Below are 9,390 nucleotides of genomic sequence, written 5' to 3'. Positions count from 1 at the left end.
GTAAAATAATCAAAACATAATTGGGGTATTCAATGTCATACAACTGTTGTGATTTTTTTTAAACAAAATGTAGTTGTCCCACACTATTGCCGTAATTTCCACCACAACACTGTAATGTCCCTAAACAGTTTGTATGAAAGATTGTTTGGGTAGTTTCTATGGAGATAAACAGTGACATCAGAGCACATGTATATAGCGCCAAATCACAACAAACAGTTGCCCCAAGGCGCTTTATATTGTAAGGCAATGGTGTGGTGGAAATTACATTTACAAGGCCAATAGTGCCCGTAGTTAAAGAATCACCCATGAATAGACCAAGGGAACGTCAACATATCTTGTGGGCAGTGGACAGTGTGAGCAGCTGGAAGGTGTGGAACCACATCACGCTGCTGATGTGAAGAAAAAAACCCAGCTGGAATGTGTGGAACCATAATGCACCACTGCTGTGGCGATAACAAAAAGTATGATCCCTCTGTGCCTCTGTATATGACCCATGGTCACAGACATACAGTTATGAAATTACATGAATGAAGCAGTGTGCTCTCATTATGTCTTATTATGTCCAGCCGGGAATATAAATAATTACTACAGTCACCGAACACTGATAGATTAGATATTGGTGTATAATTACTGAAAATCACTGAGTTGATATAAATAATAAATAAAAAGGGACCCAATACAGAACCCTGTGGTTTAACTCTGGTTAAATAAAAAACAAATGCCACTCCTGGGATTCTAACCTGAAATTTATAAAAGTGCTGATTAACAGATCACTGTCTTCTAATAGGAGCATAAAATGCTTAAAATCAACAAGGATATAAATGTGTTTTTAAAAAAAGATAGAGAAATTAGGCAATGTCAATGAAAAGGAAGTTTTCCTTGTGTTTAATTGCAGCGAAAAAAGCACCGTAATAACTGAAAAACGGTGTTTGTTATGCTATATTTTTGGTGATACGTGACTGAAAGTGATATTTGTCACACTGTTGGCCTGTCATAGTCCTGTGGCGCGCCACTCACAGGACACACGTGTCCTATCAGACAGATATGACATTCAGATCGCCTGCTCCGTGTCCACATGAGCTGACGGTCCATTACACCTGGGACAGCCTGTCAATGTGTGCGCACTCCAGACTGTCACAAACGCAATATATGTTTTATGTATTTCCACGTGATGACAGCAAGCACACACAGGTGTCACGATGAACAGTTGTAAGGTCATGTCCACCAAAACACAGTACGTGATCTATAGCTGTGACGTCCAGGACCGGAGATCTCAACAGTTGCTGCTGTTGGCAGCCAGCTATGCCCCCTGTCCATTCAGCGCAAAGACCAAAGTATTGCTCTCTGTTTCTGTGTTATGTGATCATTTTGTTTTTAGTTATTTTGCCATGTAATTGTGAATGTAGTTATTGTAGTAATTATTTCTATACCTCTCCTGGCAGTGGTCTCTGTTAATGTGACACGTCGTGTGCACTGAGCCATCATTTGCAGCTGTCAGTGAGTCTCTGGCCAGCGATCAGCTGAGAGGCGCCTCGCTGTGCTGTATGCACTCTGAGTTTGGCTCTGCAAGATATCGTAGTCCTGCAACCTCAATATCATCATCATCTGATATGTCATAACAGTCCCTCATCAAATCCTCTACAGCAGCTTCACCTTTTTTTTTTTACCAAATTACAAGACAAGTCAACTAGTGGAAAAATAGTCAGCTACACTGGTACTAGAAGTGGGAAGTAGAAAGACATTTTCAGCCCCTGTATGCACCACTGGGGAACACTGGGACAGGTATGGTAACTTTTATATGAACTAGCACAGTGAGAAAAAAAAAAAACTTCAGCAGCTACAGCAGTGATAGGAAAGGAATTAATGCCTCTACAGACAGACAGACAGACATGTGGATCAACATTCTTGCACATGTGGGGTGATGCTTTGCGTCCATTGGAATAAGAAAAATAAAAGACAGTAACTTCAGGCGGCTCGTGGAAAGCCAACTTACACACATATTCTAAAGGCTGTTAAATACTTTCATATTTACCTCACACATGGCAAACATCGAAGTTGAGAAGTGAATATTCAAACCAAAATGTTTGACTTTCAGGGTTAAGCTAAAACAGGTCCTGACACAGAGAGTTTTCCTGCTGATCTGTAAAATACTGCAGATAAAGGTTCATGATCACTGTGGTGATAACGGACACAACACATCTCAAAATATCCACTTATCACAAACATAAATGAGCCTCATTTGTGTGGACAGGTTTCTGGTCCACACATTACCCCAATAGACAAAAACTGAGGACTAAACGTGCTGAAAAATACAGACGTGGTGTGTAAGTTGTGTGTTTGATCATCAATGAGTTTTGCTGAAGGATTGTGATCCAACACTGTCATACATACAGATATTTAATTATGGTCACCTGAGAGTGTGCGTTCCAGGATAGCATCTTATCCAGAGACCTTCAGAGTGCAGAAAACTAGTTTTCAGTTTTTATTGCTGCAGTGACAGTAGATGTCCAGTAGATGTCGCTCTTTCCTTTGATCTGTCAGTCAAAGGAACAGCTACTGATGGTTTCCACATGGTAATATAACTGTCAGTGGAAGTGATAACTGAGCCCCTGAGAGGTAAAGCAGGTTCTCCGCTCAGCTCTTACCCAGCCGTCTTAAGCAGGTTCTCCTACATGTAGGTCGTTTTCACACACTGGCCTTTAGTTCAGAATAAAACTGATATTCACGTTTCTGAGTCCTCGACCTTGGAGGTCAGGAGACACCTGGGAAGAGCTTATGGGGTTGTGAGGCCACAGGACAGAGGTGTTTGGTGATCTTTTTAAGGAGAATGAAGGTCCAAGTCTTCAGGGTCCAGTGCTTCCTGTCTTATTGTATAGCTGTGAGACTTGGACTCTAACTAGTGACCGAAGGATACGACTGGATGTCTTTGATCCTAGGTTTCTTTGAGGGTTCCTTCGGTACTGCTGGAATGACCTTGTATCGGTTACTTAGGAATATTGTGATGACCTGGCTGCTGGCAACAGAGGACAACGTTCAAGAGGTGGGAATGGATCAGTTGTCTGCTTGGATGGTTGCTATCCAGGAATGTGTTCAGACAGTACCACTATGTGCTCCCAGACCTAACCCGAATACTTCTACCATCAATTGCTTAATTTAAATTTTAATTCAAGGTGATCAACACACATTAGCATAGTAACCATCTGGGAATTAAAGCGGTTTGTATATGTCGCCCCTTCATTTCCAAAGGCCGAATTAAATACAAGGATTATTTTTTAATAAAAAGTAATCTGTTTATCAGCCAGTTTTCTTTAAACACATTCTCAAAAACCGAGTGAGGGGGGACACCCAGACAAATGTTTCATTTCTTCTGTATAATCAACCGAGCTTTGCTTTGAATCTTGAACCAATGACGGAGTCCTTCAAGCTGCTGCTTCGTTGGTTTCATTTGTTTTATTTCGCTTTATCTTAATTTTTCTCCACTAAAACCCTAAAGAGCACATGTCTGTGAGGAATATTTAACTTTTTTATGTTAAACTGACCTGTTATGGTCTTCTGAAACAGTTGAAAGATGTATTTTATGCTAATGCCAATGCTAACATGTTAGCATGTCTATGTCATTTTCAGTGTTAAAGTTAGCATTAAGCTGCTGGCATTTCAGCATGTTTGTGCATTTGTTTCTGTATAATAATTAATGGCTCAGCATTTGTTGTCATAAAAGAGTCAAATGTATTACAAATTATGATTTTTTAATTTTTTTTTATTTATATATTAATAATAATAGCAACAATAATAATAGTAATAATAACTAATAATGCTACAATACAATTTTAGAGAAAGAGACATGAGTCACATGTGTGATTGTAAAATGACCACATAGTTTACAAGTTATACAGAGAATGTTGCACATATAATGAGTCAGGCTACAGTTTTTGATTTAGGTTTTATGGTTAACTGGTTATGCTAATTGCTCATTTGCAGCAACAAAAATACCTCTTTTTTTCACCATATATTTTATAACATTTATACGTTTCAATGTTGTTTTATGGCAACTCAGCACTTTGATAAAGCAATGCCATTTGAAATAATTATTTTTGTTCTTTATTATAAACTGTTTTATTCTTTATTATTTTATATTTCAACAGCCAAGGGACATTTGACGATTTGTTGATTTTCAAGTATTTAAAGTTTTCAAATCATGTTCTGTTGTTAAATAAAGTGATGGAAGGAGAGAAAAATTGTTTCCCTGGCACATTTTTAAAAAATTCCCCGCTAATCCGATTAATCGATTAATAGTGTCGAAACCCCATCAGATTCATCGATGATCCAAATAATCGTTTGATGCAGCCCTACCCTCTGGTACACACTTCCTGTACAGGCTTGGTCGCTGACTGCAGCTTTCTGCCAGTCCTGGCTGAGGGTGCCCAGCTGAAGGCCCGAGACCCTCCGTCATGTTTGAAGTGGTCTCTGGCTGTGACCTTCAGGTGGTGGCGTCTCCGTGGACAGTGGCTCATAGTGTGGGAGTGGGCACCCTGAGTGGGGACTATACGACTCTTAGGCACTGACACTGTGAGACACCTGTTTTCCTCTGAAGGTTCACACACTGCATGCAGGCTCGTACGTGCACACGCCTGCATTCTTGTGACTGATGATGTCTGACTGCTGCTGTCGGACGGACTGTGTCCTCGATCAGGCACAGTCCGTCTGACTGTCTGTCTGTCCTGTGCGTCTCCTTTCTTCTCCCTGTCACGTTTCATTTTGTGCATAATCCTACAATTTTATGCACATATGTGCAGCGCACATTTCACATTTAACTTTCAGAAACACATATGTGTATCAGTTAAAATTACAATTTACAGTTAAAACAACAATAAGAAAAAGTAAAAGGTGACTTGCCATGTTTTATTTTTCCTCAGATAATCCATCATCTTCTTGTTGTTGATGTCATAACTGAATTTTTATGTCATTGTTTGTGGGAACAGGTTGATGTACTCGCTCAAGGCCATGTTGTTGGTGAGGAAATCAAAGGTTTAACATGGAGCAGTCTGTAGACCCAAGGCCTGCACCTGGCCAACGGGGGCCGGCGTTCATATTTAACATTTAATCCCACAGACGCAGCAGGTTACTGCTGAGTTTTACCGCAACTCCAGCTGAAGCGCTGACAGCAAAGATAAGACAGCCACGGGAACCGGAGGCACATTTTCATATTTTATCTCTGTTATCTTACGGAATGTCTGGAGGTTTTGATCCTCCTCCTGCTGAAACTGTGTGTGACCTGAAACTGATAAAAAAAGTTCATTGAGATTTGCAGGAACTGTTTCTGCCGTTTTGCTGATGAGAGAGGAACCTTTACACAGCGGGTTGAAATAAAAACACGTAAGCTCTGCACGTAAGGTTCAAAGAAATGAAAGTCCATTTCTACCACAAAAAAAAAAATAAAAAAAAAATAAATCATTCCATTCCGAGTGTAATCCCCCTTCAGTTCTCCACTAAATGGATGAAATGAACTTTCTGTTGAAATGTAGTTTTGACAAAGTGCTGTAATTTCTGTGGTGTATCACAGGTCACAGATAGTTTTATTGCTGGTATTTATTTTTATTTTATTATTATACAGCAGGCAGGTCGCTCACTGGAAGAAGGAAGTGAACTTCCATTGTGTATATTTGGGTTTGAGTTGCGTTGATCTGTGCTGTCACAGCTGTAACAGGCTGCCGGCCTCAGCTGGGGAAGTAACTGTCCACCTGTGTCCCATCCAGGGGAAGCTGGACACTCTAATCCATGTCACGCTACAGAAAATACGCACCAGCACCATCTATGGTTCATTTACCTGAAGGAGGAAGTGCACATGCACGTGCAGCGCAGTGTGTTTCTGATAGAACCCAGCAAAACACCTACGTCTGTCTCTCGAACATAGGTGTTTTTGACTCGTTTCTATTCAAAGACTAAACACTTAAGAATTTCTTCATGTCTTGAAAGTGGACACGCTGGTCCATAAGTATGACATATTATATTAAATATTACTCTGCATATTACACATTATACGTATTATAGGTGGACACACACACACACACACACACACATATCTGATTTTTATATGTAACACTAAGGAGCCGGGCTGGTGGCCAAGCAGTTAAGTCCAAGTTTCCAGTCTGGAGAGTTCCTGTTGCCCATTCTCCTCCATATTATGTGGAGTTGTGTCAGGAAAGTTGTCAAATGGTGAAATTGTGTGACCATGCTGGAAGAAAATAAGTGAAGAAAGCCACCAAAACACCCAAAACTGGTCTGAAAGAGTTCTAGGCCTGTGATTGGAGAAACTGTGCAGAGTGCAACTTTTGTCTGTAGGCTTCATCAATTATACAGCTTCATGATGAAGTCTTTTGGAGGAGAATTTTCATAAAAAGAACACAAAATTTCAGCTACTGTTTGCCAGAAGGCTCGTGGGAAACCAGAGCCCAGATCCCATGTGTTTTCGTGTCACATCCACAGAAGCCTATAATTTATTTCAGACTTGTCTGGGTGTCTTGGTGGCTTCCCTCACTGCTCTCCTTCTTGCACAGCCCGTCTCAGTTTTTGAGAACGGTTCCCTCCATTCAGATTTTCCAAACAGCTCGAGTTTCTTAATACGATTGTTGTGTCGGGTTTTTTTGTTTTTTGTTTTTTTGGGGAGTGGTGGGGGATTGTTGTGTCTTTTTTTGTTTTTTGGGGGTGGGGTGGTGGAGGATTGTTGTGTCGTTTTTTTGTTTTTTGGGGGGGTGGGGGATTGTTGTGTCTTTTTTTGTTTTTTGGGGGGGTGGGGTTGTGGGGATTGTGTAGTTTTTTGTTTTGGGGGTGGGGAGGGGTGGGGGAGTATTGCGTCATTTTTTTGGGGGGGGGTGTTGTGTCTTTTTTGTTTTTTTGGGTGGGTGGGAGTGGGGGAGTGTTGTGTCGTTTTTTGGGGGGTGGTGGGGTGTTGTGTCGTTTTTGTTACTTTGGGGTTGTGGGGGTCTGTTGTGTCGTTTTTGTTTTTGGGGTGGGGGAGTGTTGTGTCGTTTTTGTTTTTGGGGTGGGGGAGTGTTGTGTCGTTTTTTGTTTTTGGGGGGTGGTGGGGGTATTGTGTCGTTTTTTGTTTTTTGTTTTTTGGGGGGGTGGCGGGGGGGTGGAGGTGTGTCGTTTTTTTGTTTTTTGGAGGGTGGTGGGGGATTGTTGTGTCGTTTTTTGTTTTTGTGGAGGGTGGGGGTTGTGTCGTTTTATTGTTTTTTGTTTTTTGGAGGGGTGGTAGGGGTGTTGTGTGTTTTTTTTGTTTTGTTTTTTGGTGGGGTGGTGGGGGATTGTTGTGTCGTTTTTTTTGTTTTGTTTTTTGGGGATGGGGTGGTGGGGGATTGTTGTGTCATTTTTTTTTTGTTTTTTTGGGTGGTGGTGGGGGATTGTTGTATGTTCTTTTTTGTTTTTTGTTTTTTTTTGGCGGGGGTGGGGGATTGTGTCGTTTTTTGCTTTCTGGGGGTGGGGTGGTGGGGGATTGTGTCGTTTTTTTGTTTTTTGGGGGTGGGGTGGTGGGGGATTGTTGTGTCGGGTTTTTTTGTTTTTTGTTTTTTTGGGGAGTGGTGGGGGATTGTTGTCGTTTTTTTGTTTTTTGGGGGGTGGTGGGGGATTGTTGTGTCTTTTTTTGTTTTTTGGGGTGGTGGGGTGTTGTGTCCTTTTTTGTTTTTTGGGGGGGTGGTGGTGGTGTGTCGTTTTGTTTTTTGTGTTTTGGAGTGGGGTGGTGGGAGATTGTTGTGTCTTTTTTGTTTTTTGGGGGGGGTGGGGGAGTATTGCGTCATTTTTTGTTTTTTTGGGGGGGTGTTGTGTCTTTTTTGGTTTTTTGGGTGTGTGGGGGTGGGGGAGTATTGTGTCGTTTTTTTGTTTTTTTTTGGGGGGGGGGTGTTGTGTCGTTTTTGTTATTTTGGGGTTGTGGGTGTCTGTTGTGTCGTTTTGTTTTTTGAGGGGGTGGTGGGGGTGTTGTGTCGTTTTTGTTATTTTGGGGTTGTGGGGGTCTGTTGTGTCGTTTTTTGTTATTTGTTATTTGTTATTTTGAGGGTGTTGCACTGTTCTTACCCATGTTCCTGATATTTTTCTATTAAACATTCTCTCATCCTCAAGAATGAAAACGCACACCAAATTATATGCACCTGCACCCGTTTTTGCCATTTTTAATTCTTATTTTTTGTATTTTATTTATATATATATATATATATATTTTGCCTTGATTGCATTTTATTATGAAATAGTATTATAATGTTGCACTGTTACCCTCTTACCCATGTTGTATTCCTGATATTTTTTTCTATTAAACATTCTCGTCCTGCAACATTTGCCTGGTCATTCATCACTGCTTACGCTCTGAAGTAAATAGTTGTCATGCATGCAAAACTTTTACAATGAATTACAAACTACAGAAATATGACAACATTATGGGAAAAAACATTGGGAACCAAATATGTAACCAACAAGGTTACTAGAATGTAGTAGGGGAACCTTGTGGGAACCAGCACATAATAAACAACATCAGGAGCATGTCTAGGGAACCAAATATGTAACCAACAAGGTTATGGGAACCATATGGGAACATTGAGGGAACAAACATGACATGAACAAGAATAAAGGGACGGTGTGAGAATGGTGAGGGAACCACATGCGTAACGTTCTGAGAACCAAAATTAAACTTTCCTGCCAGTCAAGTGAGAACCAAAACAGAACCAAAAATGACTTTCAGGGAACGTAGCAAGAACCGAACCGGAACCAAGGGAACGTTCTAGGAACCAAAAATTGGGGTTGGGGGTGTTGTGTCGTTTTTTGTTATTTGTTATTTTGAGGGGTGGGGTGGGGGTGTGTTGTGTCGTTTTTTGTTATTGTGAGGGGTGGGGTGGGGGAGTGTTGTGTCGTTTTTTGTTATTTTGAGGTGTGGGGTGGGGGTGTGTTGTGTCGTTTTTTTGTTATTTGTTATTTTGAGGGGTGGGGTGGGGGAGTGTTGTGTCGTTTTTTGTTATTTGTTATTTTGAGGGGTGGGGTAAGGGTGTGTTGTGTCATTTTTTGTTATTTGTTATTTTGAGGGGTGGGGTGGGGGAGTGTTGTGTCGTTTTTTGTTATTTTGAGGGGTGGGGTGGGGGAGTGTTGTGTCGTTTTTTGTTTTTTGTTATTTTGAGGGGTGGGTGGGGGAGTGTTGTGTCGTTTTTTGTTTTTTGTTATTTTGAGGGGTGGGTGGGGGAGTGTTGTGTTGTTTTTTGTTATTTGTTATTTTGAGGGGTGGGGTGGGGGAGTGTTGTGTCGTTTTTTGTTATTTTGTTATTGTGTGGGGTGGGGGTGTGTTGTGTCGTTTTTTGTTATTGTCAGGGGTGGGGTGGGGTGTGTTGTGTCGTTTTTTGTTATTGTCAGGGGTGG

Source organism: Thalassophryne amazonica, chromosome 8 (assembly GCF_902500255.1).
Source record: "Thalassophryne amazonica chromosome 8, fThaAma1.1, whole genome shotgun sequence".
Classification (NCBI taxonomy): domain Eukaryota; kingdom Metazoa; phylum Chordata; class Actinopteri; order Batrachoidiformes; family Batrachoididae; genus Thalassophryne; species Thalassophryne amazonica.
The sequence above is the reverse complement of the archived record's forward strand: the minus strand, read 5'-3'. Positions refer to the sequence as shown.